The sequence below is a fragment of the Psammomys obesus genome, unplaced genomic scaffold (assembly GCF_907164565.1).
Source record: "Psammomys obesus unplaced genomic scaffold, mPsaObe1.curated_primary_1811, whole genome shotgun sequence".
NCBI classification, from domain to species: domain Eukaryota; kingdom Metazoa; phylum Chordata; class Mammalia; order Rodentia; family Muridae; genus Psammomys; species Psammomys obesus.
The window spans coordinates 7389051-7398185 of record NW_026590809.1 but is presented as its reverse complement, the minus strand read 5'-3'; positions in this window follow the sequence as shown (position 1 = coordinate 7398185).

Below are 9135 nucleotides of genomic sequence, written 5' to 3'. Positions count from 1 at the left end.
GGGATACAGAGTTAATAAAATGTAACTGATAAGAAAAAAATAAAATTAAAAATTAAAAAAAGGGGGACAAGGGAGGGGGCTACACCTGGGATACAAAGTAAGTAAATTGCAATAAATAAATAGATAGATAGATAGATAGATAGATAGATAGATAGATAGATAGATAGATAGAAAACAAAAAAAAAGAAAAGAAAAATCTAAGCCTACAGCCGTTCTTATCACATGTCCCCAAATATGGGGAGCTTTCGAAATTAAAAGTACTTTGGTAACTCATTGAGTGGGCCCTCCGCCTGCCCTCAGCTAGTGTTGTTTGTCTCAGTTGGTATATTTGATTACTGGGAGAACCCCACATTCTGCTGTGGCATTGTGTGATAGATGGCTCATGCACCCTATTACCTTTCTAGAAGCAACACACCTGAACATAAGAATTTGAGGCCAAAAGTTCACTGAAATCTGTATCTCTTCTTTATAGGTGTTACACAAAATTTGTGAGCCAAATTACACTAATAATAATAATAATAATAAAGATGACAAAGTTTCCTCCAGCCTAAGAGAAGAACATCACAAGCTTGACTGTCTAGTTCTACTGCCTTTAGAAGCCTTTTCCACATCTCATCTCTGCAGAAACTCACCCCAGTCTTATCAGCAGGGTTCAATAAACCACACCCTTCAACTTCAGGATAAGGCCTTCACTAGTCCCAAAAGTAGAAGGTCACAGTTCACCCATCCAAGTGCTCACCATGCCAGACTCTGCTTAGCTTCAATGACCAGAAAAATCAGGATCATTCATTGCGGTGTGGCTACCGACCTGATATACATTTTTATAATTTAGACTGAGGTTTTATTCATCAGTATGAGACCCAATTAAGACTTAATTGGGCCTCAGAGTCTGAGGCAGGCAACAGCTTTGCAGGTCCCAAGCCAGAGCCATTCTAGAAACCTGAGCCCACATTCTACCTTACCTGATGGTTTTCCCCATGCCCCAGTGACTCTCCTAATCTGGGACTCATAGACCTCAGAACCCCTGGGATCCTCAGATGACTTTTAGAATTTGTTCGCATCTCTCTTCTCCTACTCCAATGGGCTACTCCTCACCAATTTTCACCAAAATCTATGTAATTTTCATAAGGTCAGCCTCTTCCTTCTCTCACTCTTCTCTTTGCTACCCATCTGTTCGGCTACTCCAAAGTTTCCTCTGCCAAGAATGGGGCTGGGAAGATCTCATCCCCTCCAACTTCATCCCTGGATTTTCCAGCTGTCCTTTCTGCAGCCAGCCTCTGTCACCAGGCCAGTTTACCCAGCCAATACCCTCCCTACATGGGCCAAGCTTCCTTCTGCTGCTGGTGAAGCCCATGCTGCCAAGATGCCAGCATGCAGATTTCCTGAGGCCACCAGAGCACAAATGCACACGTTCCTTCTCAGTGTTATCCATTAATCATATCCCTCAGCAAGTACAGAAATTCAGAAGAGAGAGCAAGCGAATGCCAGCAGGAACTCCACTGACTTCACCAGCTGTGGCTGCACATGGCTTCCACGTTCATCTATTTATTCATATTTAACAAATATTTATGGACCAAGTGCCATATGCCAGAAAGTCAGTGAACAGGAGGCCAGGTTCTGTCTTCATGGCACAAAGAATCTAGTAAGCCTTTAAGCAAATAGGCTACACCACGCACGGCACAGCAGTCACACGTGTGAGAGCTGCTGGGAGAAAGCACAGCCCCAGCTCATGTGACACAGGTAGATTTATCATTAGCCCTCTATTTTTCTCAAATGACATAATAAGGAGATTTAAACCAAACTACTACTCAATTCATAAATTCCTTGGCATTATTTCTGATAATTCTCAATATTGGTACAAGACAATTTTATGATTCAAATAAAAACAAGCAGCAGACTACAGCCTCCTGAATCACCACCATCAATCAGCTCTGTACATGGTTCTGAGCTCCTTAAAGGGAAGAAAAGGAAAGAGGAAATAAGAAAATCCTCTGACTAGATTAATGTCAAGTACTGTTTGACACATTACCTAGTCTAGAAGAGAAGCTGAAAGGTGGGTGTATGGCACCCCCAGAATTTCTCAGGCTGGATGGAGAATTTTTTTTCTATTTCACTTTTTTATTTCAAATAAAGTAAGCCCGGGAAGCACCTAATGCAAGATGTTTTTTATATAGTTCCAATCTTCCTGGAAAAGAATTGCTCCCTTATCAGTGGGGCTGAGAGTGATCCTGTCCTTACCCTGCCAGATACCCTCCTCTGGTTTCCAAGGCCAAGTACCCAAGGCTCACATGAGACCCCTCAGCTAATTGCTTTTCTCAACCCAACTGCACAATTTTCAATTTTCTCCTTCACCCCCTAGCGCCCCAGTTCAGATCTCTCTGTGAGACTTCTTCCAAGTAGGCGGACAGAGAAGTAGCCAATGCAAGCAACTAAGTCAGTGACAAAAAATGGAATATTTAATAATTGAGAATGGGTTTTCTTATACTTTTTATTTTTTTTAATTAACCAAGCATGGTGACTGATACTGGTAATTCCAGCAATTAGGAGGCTGAGCAGGAGAACTGTTAAAAGTTCAAGGAGACCAGGACCAGATGGTGGGTTCTAGGCCAACTTGAACTATAAAATGAGACCTTGTATCAGGAAGAAGGAGAGAGAGACAAAGAGAAAGAGAAGGGGAGATACATCTAGGTTGGTTCCAGTTTCTGGATATTACAAATAAAGGTGCTACAAATATAGTTGAGCAAGTGTCTTTGCATTATGGTGGAACATCTTTGGATATATGCCCAGGAGTGGTATACCAGGATCTTGAGTTAGAGCTATTCCCATTTTTCTGAGAGATCTCCAGATTGATTTCCACAGTGGTTGTACAAATTTGCACCCCTGCTAGCAATGGAAGACTGTTCCCCTTGCTCCACATCTTCACCAGCATGTATTGTCACTAGAGTTTTAGATCTTAGCCATTCAAAAGGATATAAAATGGGATCTCAGAGTTGTTTTGATTTGCCTTTCCCTGATGACTAAGGATATAGAACATTTCCTTAAGGGCCCCTAACAATAGGAGTAGGGGTCATCTCTGACTCTGTTGCCTGCCTTTGGATACCTTTTCCCTAGCTGGAGTACCTTGTCAGGCCTCAGTGGAAGGGGATTTGCTTAGTCCTGCTGCTGCTTGAGATGCCAGGATGGATTGGTATTCCTTGGTGGAGGGGACTCCCCTTCTCTGAGAAGGAGAGAAGAAATGTGGGAGGCAGTGTGAGGGTGGGGCTGGGAGGAGAGGAGGGAGGGGGCTGGGATCAGGCTGTAAAGTGATTAAATAAATAAATGAATGAATGAAAAAAAATTTAAAAAGTGGAGGAAGGAAGGAAGGAAGGAAGGAAGGAAGGAAGGAAGGAAGGAAGGATATAAAGAGGCAGCTTTGTGAGTTTATGCCTGGTCCTCTCTTCTGTTCCACTGAGCCAACTGTGTGTGTGCCTGCTGCTATTATTAATCAGCTCTGTAGTATAGCTTTGTCACGTAAGCAAGTATGATGATACCACCAACATTATAGGTTTCCCTCTCAGGATTGCTCTGGCTATCTGGGATTCTGTGTGATTCATGTGAATCTTAATACTGTATTTTATATTTCTGTGATGGTGTAGGAATTCTAGTGGGAGTTACGTTGACTCTATCGGCTCTTGGTAACATGGCCATTTTCATGATTTAAGGCTTCTAACCCATGAGCATGGGAGGTCTTTCCATCTTCTAAAAACTTTTTAAATTTCTTCAATAGTTTAAAGTGTCAGTTGTCCAGATCTTCTACTTCCTCAGTCAGATTAGTTCTATGGTACTTTATTTCACTTGAGCCTATTATGAATGGACTGATTATTTCTTTCTCTATGTGTTTGTCGTTGGTACATAGCAAGTCTACTGATATGACTATATAACCAACAATAAACTATTGCTAGTTTTAGATCATTTTATTTTGTTGAATGTTTATTGATTTTAAGAATTTTCTATGATTTCTTTACACCTTTTATGTATAAAACAATATTATCTGATAATGAAAGTTCTTTGACTTCTTTCTTTCCTATTTGTATCTCCTTTATTTCCTGCTTTTGTCTGATTGTTCTTACTCAGACTTCAAGCACTACATTAAAAAAGAGTGGAAAAGTGGATGCCCTTCTGTTATTTCTGATGTAAGTTAAAATGCTATGTGCTTTTCTTCATTTACCAGAGTGTAGTCTAGCCATGCGTATCTTTTATTATGTTGAGATGTGGCCTTTCTTTTTTGTTTCATTTTGTTTTTTCTTTGTTTTGTTTTTTTAACTTTTAAAAAAATTTTACTTCTTTATTATTTATACATTTTGCCTATATGTGCACCTGTGCACCAGAAGAGGGTACCTGATCTTACTATAGATAGTTATGAGCCACCGTGTGGTTTCTGGAATTGAAGTCAGGACCCTTGGAAGAAAAGCCAGTGTTCTTAACCTCTGAGCCAGCTCTCCAGCCCTGTGCTCTTTCTATTCTAAGTCTCTTAAACACTTTTATCATGAAAGGACATTGGATTTTGCCCATAGTCATTCCTGTACTTTTTGAGATTATCATGTGATTTCTGTCCTTAAGCTCACTTATATAATGTATTAAATTTATTGATTTGTGTATGTTGAAGGATTCCTGCATCTCTGGAATGAAGCCAATTTGACCATGATAAATGATCTTTTAGATTTGTTCTTGAATTTAGTTTGTACATATTTTATTGGTTCTATAGTTTTTTTGTGTATCTCTTTTTCTTCTCTTAGCAACAAGATAATATTTGTTTCATAAAAGGAGTTTGATGGCATTTCTTCCTCTTCTCTTTTATGGAAGACTTTGGGAAGTGTTGGTGTTAGCTCTTCCCTGAAGGTCTGGAAGAATTCAGCAGTGAATCAATCTGGGGGTGGATTTGTTTCAAATGAGATATTCCTTTTTACTGCTTGAATCTTGTTACTTGTTATGATCTGTTTTAATTGTTTGTCTTATCCTGATTTGATTTTGGTAGAATGTGTCAAACATTTCTAGATTTTTCCAGTTTAATGGAATATGAAGTTTTGAGCACTGTCCTGATATTTTCTGAATTTCATTGGTTTCTGTTGTAAGGTCTCCCTTTTCATCTCTAATTGTGTTAATTTAGGTCTTCTCCCTTTCTTTTGACTAGTGTGACTGGGATTGTCAGTCTTGTTTGTCTTTTCAAAGGTCTTATTTCCATTTCACCAATGTATGGCCTGCTCTTTTGTCTTTCTATCTACTATCCTAGAGTTTGACTCATTCTTATTTTCCAAAAGCCTCGAGGTACATCATTAAGTTATTTGGGGTTTCTCTGATTGTTGTAGCCATAAGCTTCCCTCTGAGGACTGCTTTAACTATACCCCATAGATGTGCAATATTTCATTCTTTCAGTTCTAGGAAGTTTTATTTTCTCCCTCTTTCTCCAATGACCATCATTCAGTGGTGTATTATTTAATCTCTATGAATTTGTGTACTTTCTGCAACTTCATTTGCTATTGATTTCCAATTTTATTCCACTGTAGACAGAAAACTAATTAATTAGTTAAATGACTTGCTTTGTGCCCTATGAAATACTACACTTTGGTATAAGTTCCCTGAGCTGATAAGAAGAATGTATCTTGTAATCTACAGTGTTGAGATGAAATGTCCCATAGATGTGTGTTAGGGCCATTTGATCTCTAGTGTCATTTAACACAGATATTTTCTATTTTTATCAGGATGTGGAAGTGGTGTATTTAAGTGACCCATTATTATTATATGAAGCTAAACTGTGTCTTTACATCTAAGAGTATTTTTATAAATTTGAATGCACTGTAGGGTTTTGCATATGCTTGTATTGTAATGTCCTCTTGATGGATTACTCCTGTAATCAGCATGAACTGACCATCTGTATACCTTATCTGTTCTGACTGGTTCTGTCAAAGATACAAAAGGAACAACTTCTTGTTTCCTGGTTCTATTTTCTTCAAATGCCTTTTTTGATCTTTACACCCTTTTGTTGCATCTGATTTTGATGGCAGGGTTCATTTCCTGGAGGCAATAGTCTTGGGGTTTCTACTGTTATAATAAAACACCATGAACAAAAACAACTTACAAAAGAAAGGTTTGCTTTATCTTATACTTCTCATCACAGTCCACCACTGAAAAAAGTCAGGGCAGGAACTCAGAGCAGGAACCTAGAAGCAGAAACTGATTCATAGCCCATGAAGGAGCATTACTTTTTGGCTTGCTCCTCATAGGTTTTCAGTTTACTTTGTTATACCACCAAGGACTGTCAACCCACTGGGGCTACCACCCACAGTGAGCTGAACAGCCCACATAAATTACTAATCAAAAATTACCACAGATTGCCAACAGAAAAATCTCATCTAAGTTGTGTCAAGGTGACATAAAACTAGCCAGCATAACAACAGATGGAACTTATTTTTTTAATGTAATTTTCTAATATGTACCTCTAGATAGACTTGTTGAAACCAGTTGTTATGCCCAAGTCTCATGGACCCCAAAGACCACCAAGATGCAGATTCTATGCAAATGCAGTAGGGTCTTTTCATTACAAGCTCAAGCTCAGGCTCACCCCTGCACCACAAAGCAGTTGAGAGTAGAGCCCCAAGCTCAGGGGAAGGAGAGTGATTTATAGGTCCCAGTCCCTCCCAGCACACCCAAAGCAGGGGAATCCTAGCCTGGCAAGCATCTATTGGTTAAAACACAAAAGGGGACATTGCATTTTAAACTGATTGGCTGTAGGAAGGTGCCAAAACCATTAACAGTCTGGCTTCCTTTGTTTGGCTGTTGCTAGGGCAGTGGGGCGATCTGAGCTGGTTTCCTAGCAGCTGTATCTCTAGTGAGGAGGAAATAATGGAGTAAGGCTGGTTCTTCCCCGCACGTGGCTAGACATGTCTCCATGTGCCTGGCCTTTGTTCAGGCTTGTGCTTTAAACTTTAATACAATAACCCAAAATATTAATTTTAATTCTTTAATCTCTCACAGTAATATTCTCAGTTACTGCTTAAAAGTCTGTGTGAATTCTTTTCATTTTGTTTAATTTTTGTAATATTTGATGGTTTTCTGTTCTTTTGCTTAACTTCCATCTTAACATGGCTAATATTTCCTATAGACTGATCAATCTTCTCTTTCACTTCAGCCGGAAGAATTTCTTCAAGTGTCTTCTGTAGACTTAACTTAGTGACTATGAATTCTTCAGTCTTTTTATTGTGGAGAGAAAAGTTACTTCTTTTTCAATTATTATAGATAGTTTGCACCAACAGTTCTGTGTTTCAGATCTTGAAATACATTCTTGGCTTTTAAAGTTTGGTGTTTTGTTTTGTTTTGTTTTGTTTGAGACATTGATTGTTATCTTTACAGGCTTGCCTTTATGTCTGACTTGGAGTTTTTCCCTCTTGAAGTGTTCAATATATTTTCTTTGTTCTGCATGCTTAGTATTTTAAAATATAACATAATATGGAAAGCTTCTTTTATCACTTTGTCTATTTGTTGTTCTAAGTGTCTCCTGTACCTGAATGGCCATCCCTTTCCTAGATTTAGTGATCTGCTGCTGGATTTTATTGAAAATGTTTTCTACAGCATTATTGTAAAATTCTTCTCCTTCTATGCAATGATTCATGTATTTATTCTTTTCCTAGTTTTCATAGATCTCATATGTTCTGTTTGTACTTTCTGATTAAGTTATCTTTATCATGGTTTGAATATTGTAACTAATCTATCTTATTTTTAAGCTCTGATATTCTTTCCTCATCCTCATCTCAATCTATTCCATTATGATGCTTCTCATGAAGTTTTTTTATTTCCAGTATTTCTGTTTGTTTGTTTTTTTCTGTTTCAGGATTTCCATCTTTTTATTGAATTCTACTTTAATATCCTGCATTTACTTCCTTTTTCACTTACCTGCTTGTGTCCTTTCAGAATTCATTCAGAAGTTTGTTTGGTGTTTTTCAGTTTCATTAGACATTTAAAATCATTCTTTTGAGTTTTTGACTGAGCTTTCATTTAATTCACTCTCATTGGAAGCCATTACTGAGGAGTTAACAATTTTTATAGGAGTCAAAATGTGTTTGTTTGTTTGTTTGTTTGTTTGTTTGTTTGTATTTACTGTGTTTTGGGGTTGGAGTGTATATATCTGGATTCAGGTCAGGTCACTGGATGGATTTTTTTAATGGCCTTGGAAACCAGGTTAGTCAGGTGTAAAACCCAGGTGACAGTCTTAGAAGTCACATAGACCAGGATTTGAGAGCCTTCCCTCCAGAGTTTGAATGCTATCTCTGCTCCTTCTAGTTGGGAGACTATGCAAACTCAACAGGGTTCTTCCTAACTCAGTCTCCTCCTCCTCAGGAATATGGAGGCAATAATAACATCCAGTCAGAGTTTCATTAGAATTAATGAGTCACTATCTCTCAAGCCAGTACTGAGTTGACTAAGCCTGCAGGACTCTGTGTGGGACTTTCATAAAAATAATTACACTAATAGTCGACATTTTACAAGATGGGGTCACTAACCAAATGTGAGAATGTTTGGGATAATTTACCTGGAACTTAAGGGGCTGGGGGAAGTCTCAGCATCAAATTTCTATAAGTTGGAGAGAAGAAACCAAACTAAAACCTAGAGCCCGGCATTAGTTGGCATAAGCTGACAATGTACAAGCTGTCAATTCTTTCAACTAGGATTACGTCCATGTATGTCCTGAATATTTATGTACCACTATTCATATGTTGAGATGTTAACTCCCATTATAATATTAAGAAGCAATCTCTGGAATTAGTTCACAGGAGGGGAACATATCTACATGTGAAATTAGTGCTTGTAAAAGCTGTAGTCCCTTCCATCATGTGAGGACCCAGCTGAAAGGTGCCATCTACAAAACCAGAAGGTGGGCCTATACTACACACTGAACCTGATAACCAATACCGCATTCTAGGGTTGCTGAACCTCCAGAACTCTGAGAAATATTCCTTGTTATTTCAGGCTATCCCGTTTATGGAATTTTTATAGCAGACTGAAGAGACTGCTAAAAATTAAGGATAGGGGGTAGCATATAGTTAATAGGTGGATAAAAGAAAGAAAGAAAGAAAGAAAGAAAGAAAGAAAGAAAGAAAGAAA